Source organism: Eriocheir sinensis, chromosome 68, assembly GCF_024679095.1.
Source record: "Eriocheir sinensis breed Jianghai 21 chromosome 68, ASM2467909v1, whole genome shotgun sequence".
NCBI lineage: Eukaryota > Metazoa > Arthropoda > Malacostraca > Decapoda > Varunidae > Eriocheir > Eriocheir sinensis.
This window is the reverse complement of record NC_066576.1, coordinates 7,777,446-7,798,069: the sequence shown is the minus strand read 5'-3', so window position 1 is coordinate 7,798,069 and position 20,624 is coordinate 7,777,446. Positions and strand designations below refer to the sequence as shown.

The following is a 20,624-nucleotide window of genomic DNA, read 5'->3' as shown; positions in this document are numbered from 1 at the left end:
TTTTGTGTTCATTTTGTGTTTCTTTTAGTTGTTGTTTCTTCTTCCTTTCTCTTGACAGTAGTAGTAATAGTAGTAGTAGTAGTAGTAGTAGTCGTAGTAGTCGTAGTAGTCGTATTAGGAGTCGTAGTAGTAGTATACGAGGAACTAGTAGTACTCGTAGTCGTCCTGTCAGCCAACAAGTACTAGTTTGAGCAGTATTAATGGCAGGAGTTGTCGTTATCATCAGCGTCACCATTACCATAACTCAGCAATGAGCGGGTATGGCTGGTATGGTAGTGGGCGAGGCAAGGGGAGTTGGAGGGCTGGGCGTGTAATAGGGGACAGGCGGTAGGGGTGGTGGGGCGGGGCGAGGAGGAAGTAAGGGGCACATGGGCGTCGGGGTTTGTGGGTGGGGGGCATGGGAGGCTGGGGCCCACACTCCACTAAATGACAACCCACGGGCGGGCGGTCCACCTGCCGTGCCGCGAGTCACCTGAGGCCTCGGGGACAGGTGGCGGCGGGGCATGAAGGGGGGAGGCATGGGGGGACTGATCTGGAGGGGGTATGAGAGGGAGTAAAGGGTGGAATGACTGCCGGGGAGGAAAAAACAGCCTCCCTCTGTACGATTGAGAAGAGTGGAATGATATACGGGCGAAGGAAAACAGGGGAAGGAGGGAGAGAGGAAAGTAAGAGAAAAAAAACAACAATCTCCTTCTGTAAGATTGAGAAGAGTGGAATGATATACGGGCGAAGGAAAACAGGGGAAGGAGGGAGGGAGGAAGGTAGAGGGAAATGAACATCTACGAGGAATGTAAATTAGAAAGAGTGTCTAGGAAGAAAAACACAGCCTCCTTATGTAAGACTGACGAGTGAAATGATATGGGTGGACGGAATCGTGTGTAGGAGAAACGTAAATGATAATAAGTATCGACGAGGAATGGAAATGAGAATGAGTGTCCAGGAAGAAAATAAAACAAGACTCCTTATGTAAGATTGACGAGTGAAATGATATGAGTGGACGGAATCGTGTGTAGGAGAAACGTAAATGATAATAAGTATCGACGAGGAATGGAAATGAGAATGAGTGTCCAGGAGGAAAATAAAACAAGACTCCTTATGTAAGACTGAGGAGAGGAGAGGACTGTTGCGGGTGGAAGTAGTTGTGTGGAGGAAGGTGAATCAGAAAAATGAGGTAGTTATATCAGAATAAACATCGACGAGCAATACGAATGAGAATGACTGTTTAGGAAGAAAAAAAATACAACGCTCCTTATGTAAGACAGAAGGGGAAAGGAGATGAATGATACAGGGGGAAGAAACCGTGTGAGGGAAGATAAATGAGGAGAATAAGCAGGAACGAGGGAGATAAAGGGGAATACATGATAAGGAGGAGTGTGGATGAGAATAATGAGAACTCGTTACATAAGCCACAGAAGAGGAGGCACAAAGAAAAAAAAAGACACGTGGTTGAAATTATATTGTCTAGAAAGTTAAATTAGTTATGTTAAAGAGATACGAGAAAAATGTTAAATAAAGTAAACTAGAATAATTAAGACAAAAAAACAACGAATCGAGTTACGAGTTATGAATTATATTGCCCAGAAACTTAAACTAGGATAAGAGTAAAGTTCGTTATGTTAAGGAGATACGAGAAAAATGTTAAAGAAAGAAAACTAGAATATATAAGACAAAAAGAGACTTAAATTGTGTTACGAGGGGAAGATTAATATGAGCTATGTTGAAGAATCACACAAAAAATCGATGAATGTAAGAAAATAAGCAAGTATTTTTTTATTAAAGAGAAATTCGGGTTAGGAGAGTAAAAATGACTCACGTATGGAGGAAAATTAAATTACTGAGGAAAGTGTGAGGAAATGACGCCCATTAACTAGGAGAGAGATGAAGGAAGTAGAAAATGAAAGGACTGGCGTGAAATGACTTAGATAAACATTGAAAAACGGACGATGATAATGAATTAGTTGCTATATTTAAAGGAAGTGCGGCGAATGAACATGAATAGATGACAAGAAAAAAAAAATATGGATAAAAATAAATAAATCGAAACAAGGGAATATACAAGAAAATGAAGAAAATGATGATAATGAATAAGTTGCTATATTTAAAGGAAATGCGACGAATGAAAGACAAATAGATGACAAAAAAAAATGAATATGGATAAAAATAGATTCGAAACAAAGGAATATACAAGAAAATGAAAAATTATTAACGAGCAAGTAAATGAGAATAGATGAGGCTTGTTAGATACGGGAGAGATAGAGGAAGGGATGAGTAGAAAAACCGACGTGGGAAAAATTACGTAAAGGAGAAATTGAGGAGGATGAGACTAGAATTAATGAGGTTCGTTATGTTAAAAGAGGTGGTTGGTAATGAGTGAAAATGACCCCTAGGTAGAAGAATTCACATTAACGAGTAAAGTTAATGAGACTGATATGAATAACACATGCTGAGTGGTATTAAATGAAAGGGTTACATTGTCTGGAAAAAAAAATTAGGCACATGAAAAGAATATATATAACTACCTAAAAAACAGAAGAAACAACATGGCTAACCAGCATGAATAGAAGGTATTAAATGAAAAGTTTATATTGTCGGGAAAAAAACAAGCACATGAAAATAATATATATAACTACTTAAAAAACAGGAAAAACTAGACGCCTAACCAGTATGAATATAATCACATTGAAGTATAATAACCAGAGCTAATAATAAAAAAAAGAAATACAAAAAACACCAAAGATATGACATACGGAAAATAAAGGAAGGAAAAGACAGGTATAGAATATTAACCAAATCACTTTGAAATAAAAGATCAAACAAAACTACTAACAAATGACCTCTTTTTCGGCCACCTCTTTGGATTCTTCTTGTGAGCAGCGAGTAGCGGGCTTTTTTTATTATTGTTTACTTTTTTGTGCCCTTGAGCTGTCCCCTTTGTTGTAAAAAAAAAAAAAAATAGAGGTACGCAAAGTTAAAATTACACAAAAAAACACACTTCAGTAACATCGTAAGAAAAAAAAATGTAAAGTAGAAGACGTAGTTAAAAAAAGTTAAAGTAAATTCGTTATGTTAAAGAGATACGAGAAAAATGTTAAGTAAACTAGAATAAATAAGAAAAAAAAACTTAAATTGTGTTACCCAAGAGAAGATGGCGCCACTATAAACACTTGCCTGCGCCATGACAGGCTGGGAACAACTATTATCCAGGCCCCTCAAGCAACCCTACCAGCGCAATAGGCGTAGATAAAAAAAAAAAAAAAAAAAAAAAAAAAAAAACGAGGGGAAGATAGATATGAACTGTAGTCGCGTGTTACTCCAGAGTTCATCTCCGTCACCTGAGCCCTTAATGGAACATGAGTGAAAGGTGAATTGATTCGTTCTCCACTTGACCAAGCACACGGGGCCGAGACAGTGCTATAAACCTCCCCAGAGTGGGCACGATTAATTGTAGGCTTAAGATCAAGTGGCTGGCTAATGAGGGGCTTAATGAGCGGTAATTAAGGTGGCATTATTTCATCTCCCATGCCTTCTGTTAGTCTTTATTCCTTCTCTCTCTCTCTCTCTCTCTCTCTCTCTCTCTCTCTCTCTCTCTCTCTCTCTCTCTCTCTCTCTCTCTCTCTCTCTCTCTCTCTCTCTCTCTCTTATATAACATCATTTTCTCCTTTTTTCATTAGTTCCCCATTTTCAGTCTCCCGTTTTCTTCTCAATAATTTATAGTTTCTTTAGTCAACAAGAAGTAAAATATAAAGACATTCTCATCATTCCTGCCTTCTCTTAGTCTTCATTCCTTATCTTTCTCTCTAACTCTTTCTTTGTCTGTTTTATTCTTATTATGTAACTTATTTTTTTTCCCTTTTCATAAATTGGTTCTTAATTTGTATAAGTTCTTTATGCATATGATTTCTCTTTTTTGGACACTCTACTCTATTTAGGAGCAGTAAGTAGCGGGCTTTTTTTCATATTGTTTTTTTTTTTTTTTTACGCCCTTGCACTGTCGCCTCTGCTGTAAAAAAAATGAAACAAATATTAAATCCCTCGTTTTTTCTTAAGGATTATAATATTTTTTTGCCCTCCTCCAATTTCTTCTCAGTAATTTATAGTTTCTTTAATAAAAAAAATAGAATGTTAACAAATTCCTCAGTTTTTTTTATGACAAACCATTTTTTTCTTCCTCTATGTGTTTCTCAGCATTATATAATTTCTTTCGACAATAATAAAAAAAAACGAAAAAATACCCAAATTCCTCCGTTATTTTTCACGAGTCACCATATTTTTCTTCACTCGTTTTTTTCAGGTCGAGGTAAATAATTAATAGGTGACCTTGGCGTGTACCTGTCGTTAGCGGGAGGGTCGTTATGGTAATGGCAGGTGATGGGCGTGCTGGGGGCGGCGGGCGGCGGCATGGGCGGGTCAGGCGTGGTGATGGTGGCGGTAATGGTGATGGGTGATGGTAGCCGACTCGAGGATTAGATCGCTGTTATTATGTTTTCTTTTTCTTGTTTTTTTGTTGGTGTGATTTTTTTTTCACGTGTAAGATTGTGTTCGGTTCTTTGTTTTGGTTTAGTGTTCTTTATTATTTATTTAAGTAAGTAAGATAAGTAAGTAAGTAAGTTGTTCTTTAGCTGTAATTGATGTTATTACTTTTACTACTACTACTACTACTACTACTACTACCACCACCACCACCACCACCACCACTACTACTACTACTACTACTATTACCACGCCTATCTACAAATCCTCGTCACGTATACATCATGTTTTAATCACAAGGTTTATTCTCGTGCTGATAATTACATACTCGTATCATTCATGTGTGTGTCGGGTATTGAGGGATTTAGGAGCCTCGTGTGTGTGTGTGTGTGTGTGTGTGTGTGTGTGTGTGTGTGTGTGTGTATGCTAATCAGCCGAAAAGACGTTGGGTTAATTTCTGTAATTATAATAGGGCTGAACACACACACACACACACACACACACACACACACACACACACACACACACACACACACACACACAGACACACACACACACACACACACACACACACAGACACACACACAGACACACACACACACACACACACACACACAACACAACACAACACACACAACACACACAACACAACACAACACACACAACACAACACACACAACACACACAACACACAACACACAACACACACAACACACAACACACACAACACACACAACACACAACACACACACACAACACACACACACAACACACACACACACAACACACACACACACACACACACAACACACACACACACACACACACACAACACACACACACAACACACACACACAACACACACACACAACACACACACACAACACACACACACAACACACTCACAAAACACACACAAAATATCACAATCCAAGAATCCAAATAAAATGTTCTGCACAGGAAAAAATAAAAGAAAATAGAAAACCAAAAAGAAAATAATAAAAGAATAAAACAAAGTAGAATCCACAAAACATATCGCACTCAGAAGAAGAAAAAACCCTCTAAAGATCGATAAAGATAAGAGAGGAATGCGTAAAAAAGAAGAGGAGGAGGAGGAGGAGGAGGAGGAGGAGAACCCTTTGGAGATAACAGGGATAAAGGGTATTGGGGGCACTAGGCTCTCTTCTTGTGGTGGTGGTGATGGTGATGGTGGTGGTGATGGTGATGGTGATGGTCGTGGTGATGGTGGTGGTGGTGGTGGTGGTGGATGCTGGGATGGGATAAGATCTTAGGTGTGGGAGGTGTAAGGTTGGAGAGAGAGAGAGAGAGAGAGAGAGAGAGAGAGAGAGAGAGAGAGAGAGAGAGAGAGAGTAATCCTTGCCCCCTGGAGGAAAAGAAGGGATAGATACAATCTCTCCACGGGCATAAGGAAAGTGGTGATGGCGTGTGACCTCTCCATCTCCATCTTCAGGGAGGAGGAAGATGAATGGAGGAAACGGGAAGAGAGCCTGAAGGGAGAAGAAGGATTATAAAGAGAGGAATCAGGAAGAGAGAGTAGAAAGGGAGATGGACGAGAATGGAGGAAGATGAAGAAAGGAACAATGGAAAGATGAAGGAAGAAGAGGATGGATATAGAAGAATTGAAGGAAGATAAAGAGAGGGATCAGGGAGGAAACGCAAGAATAGGGAGGGCGGAAATGGGAGAACAGGAGGAATATAAAGGGAGGATGATAAAGAGGGGAATCAAAGAGAGAAAAAGCAAAAAGGGATGAAAATGGAGGAAGATGGTGAAGATAACGAAATGATCATAGAAAGAAGAATAAAAAAAGATGAAAATATTTGAAGATGATGGTAAGCAAGGGAGACAGAAGGAGGAAGAGGAGGAAAAAAGGAAGAAAAGGGTTAAAAGCAAAGAGAAGGAAATGAAGAGAGGGAAAGCAAAGAGGAGGAAAGATAGGAAGATAATGGTTGATGAGAGGGAAATGTAAATAAAGGAAGAAAGAAGCGGATAGGGGAGAGAAAGAGGGCATGGAGGAAGGAGAAAAGGTGTTGTTGGTGAAGGGAAAAAAATAGGAGGAGGAGGAGGAGGAGGAAAAAATGTGAAGGGGGAGAGTGACCAAGGAGAAAGAGACAAGAAGGAGGAAGAAAGGTAGACAGAAGGAAGAGGGAGAGGAGGAGGAGGAGGAGAGAAAAATAAAAGGAGTAATAAAAAGGAAAAAAAAAAGAATGAAACAAGGAAATAAGAAGTTGCTTGGGAGGAAGTGAGAGACAGAAGGAAGAGGAAGAGGAAGAGGAAGAGAAGAAAAATCAAGAGGAGAGAAAGGGAGGAGGAGAGATGGTTAGGAGAAGCGAACAAAAGGAGGGACAGGAGGAGGAGGAGGAGGAGGAGGAAAGGAGTCAGTCTGGAGGAAAATATAAGTAACAGGAGGAAGAAAAAGGGAGAGGGAAGGGAATGTCCAGTGAATTAAGGATTACTTGCAAAGGAGGAATTGAAGAGGAAGAAAATAAATAAGAAAAGAGAGGAAGATGAAAAATTGCATAGTATTATAAAATCCTGAAGAGTAAATTGAAAAGTGTATAATTTTGTAAGAGCGTATAATATTGATTTAGAAGTGTAATGGGAATCTGGTGTGTGTGTGTGTGTGTGTGTGTGTGTGTGTGTGTGTGTGTGTGTGTGTGTGTGTGTGTGTGTGTGTGTGTGAATGGGTGGACAGAAGGAAACAGAACACTGGACACAACAACACACACACCCACACACACACACACACACACACACACACACACACACACACACACACACACACACACACACACACACACACACACACGGCCTTTGTGCATCCTTGAACCTCCAAGTCTCTGTTTCTGCCTCGCTTGCCAGCTGGGTGTTCTTAAGGGGGGGAGGGGGGGGGGGAGGGAGTTAGGTTGATGGGCATGGGTAGGAGTGGGAGGGGGGAGTAGCAGAGGGAGTATATGGGCTTAAGGAAGAGTGGGAGTTGGAGGAGTTGGGAGTTGTGTGTGTGTGTTAAAATTGCTCTCTTATTTAAAGTTTTTTTTAGTCCATTATTAAATTTTTTATCAGTATTTTTTTCTATCACGTTTTGCGTCCTATACTTTTTTTTTCGCCATTATCCTCTTTCCCTTATTTTCTTCTTTATTCATTTATGACTTATTTATTTATTTATTTATTTACCTTTACGTATGTTAGTGTGAAGGTATTTTGTCTCTCCCTGCCTCGTTTCGTAACTCAAATTCTCTTCTTCTTTTGTCCCCTCTTCCTCCTTTCTCCTCTTTTCTCTGTTCCTTTATTCCTGTCCTCCCTCCCTTCCTCTTTGCTCTCTTCACCTCCCTCCTCTTACCTCCTCTTACCTCCTCCCTCCTTGCGTATCTCCTGCCCCTCCATACCTCCCTTCCTCCTCCGCCCTTACCTCTCCCTCTTACCTTCCTTCCTCCTCCTTCCCTCTTCTCCGCCTCCCTCTTCTCTCTTGGGTACTCAATGTCTGTAAAAGTGACCTTACACTCCAAAGGCGACCACTAACCTATCCAACCATACCCATTTTGCCCTCCCTCCTTTCCCTCCCTCCTTCCTTGCTACCTCATCCACTCCCACTCCCTCTTCTCCCTCCACTACCCTTGACTCCTCCCCTATCCTCATCACCACTCCATCTTCCCCTTCCACCTCCAACACGATCTCCTCTGCCTCGCCTCAACCACCCCACTCCTCTGCAACGCTGGAACCCGCCGCCACCCCTACCATTCCTTCTATCCCATCCACCTCCCTTGCTACCTCATCAACTCCCACTCCCTCTTCTCCCTCCAACACCCTTGACTCCTCCCCTATCCTCATCACCACTCCATCTTCCCCTTCCACCTTCAACACGATCTCCTCTGCCACGCCTGAGCCCGCCGCCACCCTTACCATTCATTCTACTCCATCCACCTCCCTTCCTACCCCATCCACCTCCATCCACAGTACCACTCCCCTTTCTCCCGCTCTCCCTTCCTCTCCCTCCAACACCCTTGACTCCTCCCCTATCCTCATCACCACTCCATCCTCCACTTCCATCTCCAACACGAACTCAACCTCCGCCTCCTCCTCCACTTCTGATACCACATCTCCCTCCACCCACACCTCACCCTCCACCCTTCCCCAATCACCCACTACTATCACCACCACCACTTCCAAACCCACCTTAGCCCGCGCTCCCTCTTGTACCTCGCGCCCTTCCAGAAGAAATCACAAGACCATTCTACCAGCTGTCACTTGTACGAACCAGACGCTGTTTCCTGGTATGGGCAAACTAACTACTAGAGTCAATTTAGTTGGAGACAGTGTGGTGAGAGGCCAACTTACGGAGTTTTGCGGACGGAATACGTTGACACGGCAGCGTTTCTGTATCCCCAGGCCAAACTGGACGATATTGAATCAGCTGTCGATGCAGTTTCAGTAAATGCGAAGGACGACACAGTGTATCTGATCCATGCGGGAACCAACGACCTTCAGTCAACTCAAATTCAGGACCTGTTAGCAAAATACCGTCAAGTCATTCGGAAATACAAGACCAAGTCCCCTCACATCATCGTCTCTGGAATTCTACCGAGAGTCAATACGTTCGCCGGATACAACAACAGTAAAGCGTACGGCGTCAACACTAGTCTAAAGCAGTTATGTAACGATGAAGGCGTAGGGTTCATGAACGCATGGCATCACTTCAACCAGCGCCCAGATTTGTTTTGGGAGGACGGACTCCACTTGAACGAGGTTGGTTCGGCGCGGCTAGGAAGGCTCCTGAACGATGCAGTTGAAAGCTTCTCGAAAAGCTATTCAAAAAACTGGAGGCGAGGGCAAGGCAAAGGCAACCCTTGATCAACCGAACCGTAGCGTCGATGCGGCTTGCAAGAAACTGTGTAACCAACGACGCCTCCGACAAGCGAACTCATTCAACACGACGCGGCCAAACCAGTAGTCACATTTCCATTTTGTACACAAATGCACGCAGTCTATTACCCAAAAGGACGAAATTAGGGCGTATATTGCAACTGAGAAACCAGATGTGGTAGCCATCACAGAGACTTGGGCCAACTCTGCACATCTAGTATCTGAACTGTCATTTCCAGGTACGAAAACTTCCAAAAAATCGAATGCACAAGAAAGGAGGAGGAGTAATTTGCTACGTAAAAAGTACGCTCCCTGCCATAAAATAGACAAACAGGACGCAGAGAATTACGACTCCGTCTATGTGGAAATAACTGCGAATAATAAGAAACTAACACTTGCGACCGTATACAGGCCTCCAAAACAACAGGCAGCCGATGACACTGCCCTGTACGAAGAGCTTCACTCTCTAACACAAAGTAAAGAAGCAATAATAATTGGGGACTTTAATTGCCCTAACATTGACTGGGGACAATTGACTGGAGATCAAGAGGGTAACAGGCTTATAGAAATGGTGGAGGATTCGTTCCTCACTCAAGTTGTAACTCAACCAACAAGAAAACAATCTGCTGGATCTGGTATTAGTAAGCGACCCCGACCTCATTCGCGACTGTGAAGTTGGTGAAAAAATTAACGGTTGCGATCACCACTTAATCCGTTTCAATGTCAACATAAGTCACAAACTCGTAGACAATCCGTCAGTGATACCCGACTACAAAAAAGCAAATTTCAACCTAGCCCGTGAGCTGCTTCCCTCTGCGACCTGGGACCAACTTCACCTAACCGACAATACAATCGACAACGTGTGGAACAACTTCAAAGATAAGCTTTTGGGAGTAGAAAAGGCTACAGTGCCGACGAAACCCAGGCGAGTAAATGGTGCCGTAGATCCACCGTGGATGACCAGAGAAATAAAAGGGCGGTAAACTTAAAAAAGGAATTATAACCTAATGAAAGAGAATGACACGGCCGAAGCCCGTTCTCAGTACCACAACAGCCTCAGAGCTTGTCGCACCCTTATTCGGAGTAGTAAACGCAACTACGAAAAACAAATAGCGCGTGACATCAAGACAAACTCAAAAAAATTCTTCACATACATCAGATCGAAAAAGAAAGTAAAATCAATATTGGTCCCCTGACAGACGAGACTGGAGCTGCAACTCAGGACAGTAAACAGATGGCCAGAATCCTCAACAGTAACTTCGCATCCGTATTCACAGTCGAGGACATCAAAACCATTCCCGAGAGCCCGGATCCGCCGAGGGGAATCACGCCCCTGAAAATTGTCTCAATATGCGACCAAGAAGTGAAAAAGTATTTGGTCAAATTCGACACGAGCAAGTCAACAGGAACTGACGGGTTGTCCCCGCGGTTATTAATTAAAAGAGCTTAAACAACAAATACTTCAGCCGCTTACTAACATATTCAGCCAGTCTGTTCAATTGAACAAGATCCAGTAAGACTGGAAGATGGCGAACGTAACAACGATTTTCAAAAAAGGAGACAAAAGCGTTGCATTAAACTACAGGCCCATAAGTTTGACATCAGTGGCAGGAAAAATACTCGAAAAGATTATTAGAGACAAACTTGTTAAGTTTCTAGAAGACAATAATGTAATCTCCGACACCCAGCATGGCTTCAGAAACAAGCGCTCCTGCCTAACGAATTTATTAGACTTCTTCCAAGGTATATATAAGAACTGGGATGCCCACATCCCCAGTGATGTTATATACCTGGACTTTCAGAAAGCCTTCGACAAAGTACCGCACGAGAGACTCCTTGAAACTGCACTCGGCGGGCATTGGAGCCAATCTGATCGCGTGGATAAGAGATTGGCTCACCGACAGAAAACAACGAGTACTACTCAACGGACAGCCTTCCGATTGGCTTCCAGTCACTAGTGGAGTGCCTCAAGGGTCAGTGCTGGGACCCATTCTCTTCATCATATATATCAACGACCTCGAAGCAGGACTGAAATCCACAATATCGAAATTTGCTGATGACACTAAGGTGGGGGGAAAGGCCCTCACAAAGACCGACTGCGAAATCATTCAGAAAGACCTCAATCACATTATCGAATGGTCGGAAAAATGGCAAATGTCTTTTAATGTTGACAAATGCAAAGTCATGCACATTGGGTCCAGAAATAGTAACCACACATACATCATGAATGGGAGACCTCTGCAAGCGATGCAGGAGGAAAAGGATCTTGGAGTCACTATCAGCAGTGACCTGAAACACGCGAATCACTGTAAAAAAGCATACAACAAAGCCAACACTATGCTCGGGTTCATAGCGAGGAACTTCGAGTGTAAAACGCCAGACGTGATGCTATCCTTGTATAATTCCATGGTAAGACCGCACCTCGAGTATGCAGTACAGTTCTGGTCTCCTAATTACAGAAAGGACATTGATTTACTGGAAAGGATTCAGCGACGCGCCACGAAAATGATACCAACCTTAAGGGCTCAACCGTACGAGGAACGACTCAAGCGACTCAATCTCTTTACATTAGAGAAAAGACGCCTACGAGGAGATATGATTCAAGTCTTCAAGTATCTGAAAAAATTCAATAACGTCGATTACTCCAATTTCTTTGAATTGCAAACCAACCTAAGAACTAGAAATAACGGTTTACCCATTCAGTCTAAGCGATGTAACACAGACATCGGAAGGAGTTTCTTTTCAAACCGAGTCATCCGTCACTGGAACAATCTTCCTTCAGAAGTAGTAAATGCGAATACTATCAACTCCTTCAAATATAGAATCGACCGTCACTTCGCTGCGTCGGGAGTAAACTGAATATTGAGTTGCTTTCATCTGCTCCTCAATATCGAGGTGCTTTCATCTACTCCTCAATGTCGAGGTGCTTTCATCTGCTCCCCAGGCCCCAGGCTGTCGAGCAGATTAAATCACCAAAGCGGGCAACCTCGTAATGAGCCAATAGGCTTTCTGTTGCCTGCGTTTCCATGTTTCCATGTTTCCTCTATTCCTTGCTTTCATCCGCGTTTTCCTCTGTTCCTCCTCTTTCTTTCCCTTTCCTCCGTTTCTGCTTCGTTTTCGTAGTTCGTCCGTTCTTTTCTTTTCTATTTTTCTCTTTATTTCTTTATTTCTTTTTCCATTACATAAGTTTTTTTCTTTCCCTGTTATGCTTCCTCTTCTTCATTCTTATTTTTCTTTTCTTTCCCTTTCTTCATTTTTTCCTTCTATCATTACATTAGTTTTTGCTCCTTTCTCTTTTATGTTTCCTCTTTTCCATTCTCACTTTTCTTTTTTATTTCCCTTCTCTTTTCTTCTTCTCTTCCTTCTTCTCTCATTTCCCCTCTTCATTCACGTCCTCCTCCTTTTCTTTATTCTTGCCGTTCCTGTCAATCTCTTATTTTATTTCCCTTCCTTTCTCTCTTTCTCTCCTCTCCTTTTCTCTGGCTGTCTATCTTTCTCCCTCTTTATACCTCCGTCCTTCCTTCCCTCCTCCTCTCCGTCTCCTTCCACCGTCCCTCCCTCCCTTCTTTCTTCCCTCCGCGGTGTCTGGCTGTCAGTATCGGCCCAGTATCGGCATGAAATCGGGAGAGAGTGCAGTTCTATCTTTCTTTCCGATCGTAATGGACTGTTGACAACTGAATCTGCGAGAGAGAGGGAGAGGGAAGATCTGCAGAAGAAGGAAGAGGAGGAGGAGGAGGAGGGAGCTGAAGAGGTTTTCACATTCCTCTGATTCAAGTTAAAGAAAGACACATTTTTTTGTGTTATTTCGCTTTGTTTTTCGCAATTTTATTTCATGTTTTGGTAAAAAGTCGTGTGGCGTTGTGAGTGTATATTTGAACTGCTGAGAAATGTTTGTTGTTTAGCTGTGATGGACATAGGAAAGGAATGTATTGAGTGTGTGTTTTGTGTGTTTTGTGTGTTTTGTGTGTTTTGTGATTTGCGTGGTTTGTTTTTTTCGCTTATTTTTTTTTCTCACCCTTGAAGCCTCCTCAGATGTAAATAGAAAAGTGTTTGTGTTTGTTTTCCTTTCACTCGTCGACATCTATTCCTCGTTTGTGCGTCTGTTCGCTAATGAGAATGTTTTTTTTCGTATAACTGTTATATATATTTTTATGTAATGGTTATATGTTTTAGGTGTATTACAATTTCTCTATCTGATGAAGTTTATATGTTCATTCCGTCTCTTAAGTAATCATATATGCATTACATTAGCATATATAAACCTGTTTGTTATTGGTCTATCTACCTACATCTGCCTACCCACATACCTACATACCTACAAACACACCTTCGTTTTACATAACCTACATAAACACACACACACACACACACACACACACACACACACACACACAAACACACACACACATTTTAGTAACACAGGTAGCAACATATCTCCTTCACGTTCATAATTATTCATTCACATTTAGGTTATTGGATGTATCTAATTAACCTTTTCTATAACTTCCAGGTGAGTCGTGAGAGGTTTAATTGCTGCCCGCTTCATTAGGCCGTAAGTACAAGTTAAAAAAAAAAAGAACACGGTAGTTTCTTTAATTACACCTAACTCATTAGTACCTCATATAGAGACCAGGTGTGATGGCATAGTTTCATGGTCACACCCTTTTATAATTTAGATCCTTTGTACTTTATTTTTGGTCTAAATGTGCGGTATTTTGGGAGTGTGTATGTGGGTGTACTTGTAGGGCTTATCGTCTTATTTTTCTTTCTATTTAATGCTCTGAATTTGCTTCGTATTTTTTGTATTTCATTTGCTTATTAGGAATGTGCGTGCTTGTTATGTTTTCTTGTTCTTTTGTCTCCAAACTGACTTGCTGTTCTCTTTGTTCTCTCTAACTAATGCCTTAAAATTTGTTACGTATTTTTTGTATTTCTTTCTGTATTATTGATGTACTTGTTCTTTATCTCTCCTTACGAAAAGTCTTCCTTCAAATTTCTACATTTTTTTCATCTCCCACCTTCCTTTTTTTCTTCCTATTTAATGCTCCGAGTTTGTTACGTATTTTTTGTATTTATTTCTGTATTATTAATCTACTTATTCTTTTATCTCTCCTTACAAAAAGTCTTCCTTCAAATTTCTACATTTTTTTCATCTCCCATCTTCCTTTTCCCCGTATATTTGGAGGGCTTATTGTTCCTTTTTTTCTTCCTATTTAATGCTCTGAGTTTGTTACGTATTTTTTGTATTTCTTTCTGTATTATTAATCTACTTATTCTTTTATCTCTCCTTACAAACAGTCTTCCTTCAAATTTCTACCTTTTTTTCTCGTCTCCCATCTTCCTTTTCCTCCCCCTTCCCAACGAGCAATATTTCCGAATTACTTTTATCTGCTCTGTCAAGGCGTGAAGTGAATGTCTGGCAGATTGTATTACTAAAGCAAGCAACCTCGTAACAAACCAATAAGCTTGCTGTTGTCCATAGTTCCATGTTTCCTTGTTTTCTCATACCTCACCTTTCCTTTCTTTCCTCCTTGCCTACCTGAAATTACCCTCCATCTTTACACACTTTCCCTCATCTCACCTTCCCTTTCCTTCCTCCATACCAGCAATCTTCCTCCTTCTCTCCATCCTTTTCCTCATCTCTCACTTTCCTCCCTCCCCCTCTCCTTACAAGCAATTTTCCTCCATCCCTCCGTGTAGGTTCAATCTCTTTATGTTCGTCTTTGTATCCCAGGCCTGTAATTGAGCCCTTCCTCGCCCCCCCCCCTGTTAGGTAAGGGTGGGGGATAAGGGTGAGTTATTAGGGTAACGTGTACTACCCCTTAGGCCCCCTCCCCTTCCCTTAGTAGGCTGGAGTTACCCCTAGGCCTACCAAATTCCACTTATAGGTTCAAACGCTCTCCTACCTCTCCCTCCCTCCCCCCGCCTCTGTGCCTTCAAAATATTGTAGTGTTTATTATAATTTTTGATGCGTTGTGATTTATGTCTTGATTCGTTTATTATTATAAGCTTGTGATTTATTGTAACTTTCGACGCTTTAATCGTTGGTTGAGTTATGATTTGTATATATTAGGCTTAGTAGTAGTAGTAGTAGTAGTAGTAGTAGTCGTAGTAGTAAGTAGGAAAGGTGGTAGTAGTTGTAGTGGTAGTGTTATTCTTATTATTAGTAGTAGTAATGACATTAGTAGTAGTAGTAGTAGTAGTAGTAGTAGTAGTAGTAGTAGTAGTAGCAGAACGTCAATTTAGCAATGATAATACAAAAAAAAAGATAATAAATGAAATGAATAAAAAAAGACAAAAGATAAATAAAAATGGAGAAAAGTAAAGCTAATCATAAAAATAAAGATAAAAGCGTAACGTATATGATAATCAAGAAATGCAAATCACAACCAGGTAGCTCGTTATTAACAGGTTATTTACAAGTGCCAAGCTGGGAGCCATTTTTATGTACCTGCTGTGAATGTATGGCGAGTCCAGGGCGGCTGCTTACCTGCTCACCTGTGCCCCCGGCCGTGATTAGTGATCTCACCTGCGGCACCTGACTTCCTAATTAAGGGTTGGTGTGTGTTGGCATTCCTCTGTACACCTGTTTGCCTCGATCACTTGTTTTCACCTGTTCTGTTTATCTCTTACCTGTGCTATATATCCATTAATTTTTTATTTATTTATTCTGTTTTTATTTGTTTCATTATTTTTTTACTGTTCTTTATTTTCTACTTCTATTCTTCTTATCTCATTTCACGCATCCATTTCATATATTACCTTCTATTTTATCTCTATTTCTCTATCTTTTATTTCTCCTCACTTCAATTCTTTTCACGTTTTTTTTCGTACTTTATTTTATCTCCTTTTCGTTATTTTTATTTTTTCAATTTTTACTCGCTTAATTTTTTCCACCTGTCCTTTTCATGTATTACCTCAACTTCATCCCTATCACACTTATATTTTCTTTCTACTCTTCTCATTTCTTTCTATTTCTCCTTTTTTTATGGATTTCCTCTACTTCATCTACCTTGCTTGTTTTGTTTCTGCTTGATTCATCCCTTTTATTTCTCTTAATCTTTCATTTTTCAGTATCTCATTTTTCTCTACTTTCTAACTTTGCTTTTTATCTAATAGTTCCGCCATATCTCTTTGCCTGTCTTCTTTTATGCCTTCACTTATTTTCTTAATCTTTCATTGTAACGATATATTTTTTTCTCCTTTTCATCTTTATTTCTTTATCTTATACTTCTGCCATTTCCAACTTTCTTGTCTCCATTATTTACTTATTTTACTTTCTTATTTTTCCTCACTTTTGTTTATTGTGTTTTGTTTTTCTCCATTACTAAATAGCCAAATTGAATCAAGCAATCTTTGTCTTTAAATTGTCTTCTTTTTGTCATCTCTAATTCATCCTCTTCTTTCTATTTCTCTCTACCTGACCTTTGTGCATGCTTCCCTCAACTGTATCTTCCTTTTCTTCTCTAAGTTTTTCCTTCATTCCATTGTTCATATATTTTTCAAACTGTTCTAATCTTCCTAATTCTTCTCCTATTTCTCATTATCTCGTCTCCTGCATGCTTCCCTTTTTCCTTATTTCTTCTCATTCTTCATATATGTTCTTTAATACCTTTTTATGACTCTTTTTGTTTGCACGCTTCATTTTCCTGACCGCCTTCGCTTCCTATCTCTCATTCACTTCTATCCTGTCTTATTTCATCTCTTCCTCTCTTTTAAATATTCCTGCTATAATATTTTTGTGTTGATGTTTTTCTATATAGATTTACTTTATTTCCATTTCCATTTTCTTATTCCTTCTCTCTTCTTGTCTAATGCTCCATAATATTCCTTTAAATATTCCTGCTTTGATGTTTTTTGTGTTAATGTTCTAGATTTACTTTATTTCATTCATTTTCTTTTTCCTTCCCTCTTCTTGCCTAATGTTCCTTTATTCTTTGTTTTCCTCTTTTTATAACTATGCTGTTTTCTGTTACTCTTTTCCATCTTATTCAATTATTTTCAGTGATTTTCATTTCTGTTTTTTTTTTTACTTTCTTTACTTAACCTTTGCCTGCTCCACCTCCCTTTCTTTTTTTTTCTGTTTCATCATTACCTCCTTCCTTTCCTCATTTTTCTTCTCTCCCTCCCTTCATCTTCCCCCTCAAACCCATTTCATCTTACCGGCTTTCATTTCCCTTCCTTCATTCTCCTCGTATTTTTTTCTCTTCCTGCCCTCATCGCCTCCTTCCTCCACTCACTTAAAATGCACGCTTTCTCCCGGCTATGTGTGACAAGGACCATTAATTTGTGAAGAAAAGAAAGTAGGTGAAGAGTTAGGTTTTCAAATTTATGATGATTGGTCTGTAATGAGAGAGAGAGAGAGAGAGAGAGAGAGAGAGAGAGAGAGAGACAGAGACAGAGACAGACACAGAGAGAGAGAGAGAGAGAGAGAGAGAGAGAGAGAAATATATACTGAAAAACAGACAAAAATAAGATATAAATGAATAGACAGAAAGAGTAAAAGATTAGAGAGAAAAAAAGAAAAAAAAACGTAAAAAGAGAACAGACAATGATAAACAGATAGATAAACAGATAAACACATAAACAGACGGACTGATAGAAAGACACGACAGATTGATAGACAGACAGACAGAGAAAAAAACAAGGATTAAAAAAAACAATTACATAAACAATAAGGCAAAAAAGTGGAAAAAAAGAAAAAAAAATATCCTAAAATTTCGTTCGTCTTTTTTTTTTCGTTTATTGCCCTTATATAGTTTACGTCTTGTCGGTATGTTTTCCTCGCCACTGTTCGTACGCTCGTAAAGTTCCTGCGTTTTATTTATTTTTCTTTCGTTAAAATATAAAGTGTTATATTAATGCTTACGGCAGTTATAAGATGGGCCGCAAAAACAGAAGCGGGGAGAAGAGGAGGAGGAGGAGGAGGAGGAAGAGGAGGAGGAGGATATGAATAACCAGCAGCACCCCCCTTCCCCCCCCCCCTTCTCTCTCTCTCTCTCTCTCTCTCTCTCTCTCTCTCTCTCTCTCTCTCTCTCTCTCTCTCTCTCTCTCTCTCTCTCTCTCTCTCTCTCTCTCTCTCTCTCTCTCTCTCTCTCTCTCTCTCTCTCCCTACTATAATTCTGACCTTCCTATCTATCTATCTACATTAATATCTGTCTACCTACCCACCTATCTCTATCTATTTCTTTATTTATCTATCTATCTTTCTCTTTATCTATTTACCTTCCTAATTACCTATCATTTATATCTATCTATCTGTTTATCCGTCCATCGATTTATTAAGGGTTATTTATCTATCTATATGACTGTCTCCCTATCTATCTATCTATCGTACAAAGGAATAAGAAAGAAAGAAAGAACAAAAAGCAATGAAAAGAGGAGAGAAAGGAAGAGAAACACACACACACACACACACACACACACACACACACACACACACACACACACACACACACACACACACACACACGCACACACACACCAAGGGCCGCAGGTTTGGGTGGGGACTCGTGTGGTGGTGGGTGGGTGTGGTGGAGAAGGAGGGGGGTGGGAGGGGGGCGAGAGGGGCCATAAATTAGAGTTTTGGGGCAAGGTGAGGGCAGGTAAGAGTGACCAGGTAACTTGCCCCTTCCTCCTCTTCCTCCTCCTCCTCCTCCTCTCCTCCTCCTCCTCTTTTTCTTCCTCTTCCTCCTGCTCCTCATCGCTGACCACCCGACCTTCCCCCTCTCACTTCCTCCGTTCCTTCCCCATTCTTTTCTCCTCCTCCTCCTCCTCCTCCTCCTCCTTCTCCTCCTCCTCCTCCAGGTAGCGTGCCCTTTGCCCCTCCCTTCTTACCTGTCCCTCCCTGTATACCTGTCCCATTGGTTACCTTCCCCCGGGGTTCGATCCTGGGTTCAATTTGGGTTCAGATCAAGGCAAAGGTTTGGTTAGGTTTGGTTTTGATTGCTTTTTTTATTTGGTCTTTATTGATTCTGGATTTGGCTTTTCTATTTCTTATTTTTTTCTGCTTCTCATTTTTTTTCATTTCATTTTTTTTTTTTACTTCCATCTCACTTTTTTTCACGTTTTTGTTTCATTTTTTATTTGTTTCTCTTAACCCCATCCGATCCGACGTTTTCAAATTTTCTGCTTTTTTCTGTATGGCTGTTTTTTCTTCAAGAGTTATTAAGGAAAAAAGGTGTATCGTTTTGATCGAAGTTCCTGAGGGAAGGCCAGATTTGTCCCCCGTCGGATCAGATATGGTTAAGGGTCGAATTTAAACTTATGACCAACATTTTTGCGTTCATCTTTTTGTTCCTGTTCATGTAGTTCTAGTTCTTTCTTTAGTTCTTTTTCCTTTTTTTTCTCTTTTTCTCTTTCTTCTTTTCTTTTCATTTTCTTCTTTTTCGTCTCCTTCTTCTTTTTCTTCTTTTTATCCTTGTTAGTCTTGTTCTTGTTTTTTGCCTTTTTCCTTCTTGTTCTTCTTGTCCTTGTTCTTTAATCTTTTCTTTTTTATTTTATTTTTCATTTTTTTTGTTTTTCTTACTTTTCTTACTACTTATAATACTTCCACTACCACCAGTCACTTCTACTTAATACTAATAATTTTACGGTTAATATTACCACCACCACCACCACCACATCCACCACCACCATCTCCACCACCACCACCACCACCCGTAAGCAGGCTAATTGATAAGCAGGTAACAGGTAGCCACAAGCATAACCTTACCACCAACGTAGGCAGAGACAGGAAACAGCGGGTGATTAGACGTTGATGGGTCCTGCTTCCTCTGGCACGAGCTAAGTAGTAGTAGTAGTAGTAGTAGTAGTAGTAGTAGTAAGCTGAAAGTAGCTGAAGAGAAATACGTTTGGTGTGTGTGTGTGTGAGTGTGTGTGTGTGTGTGTGTGTGTGTGTGTGTGTGTGTGTGTGTGTGTTTACAGGTTACGCTACGTTGATTTTATGGTTGGGAAGGTGAGAAAAACGACCGTATATGGAGGAGGAGGAGGAGGATGTGGTGAGAAGGAGGAAGAAATGGAGGAGGAAGGGGAAGGGAGAGGTCGAGTCTGAGAAGGATGTAGAGGAGGAGGAAAAAAAAGTCGATTGTCTGCAAGAATTTCGAGAATCCACACGCAGAGAGAGAGAGAGAGAGAGAGAGCGAGAGAGAGAGAGGACATTGATTTCCAGTTCACTTTGTTATCTTGATTTGAAATTGAACCTTGAGTCTGTTCTGCAATTTCAACATATTTTTCCAGCAACCTTCTCCTACCCTTCCACTCTTTCCTGTGTATC

General features: G+C 40.6%; 1 protein-coding gene across 3 annotated transcripts in view; it reads left to right on the top strand.

Moving 5' to 3' along the window:
* The window catches only part of LOC126988248 (uncharacterized), a 258,524-nt gene that overhangs the window by 17,916 nt on the left and 219,984 nt on the right, over positions 1–20,624 (top strand). The window lies entirely within an intron of this gene.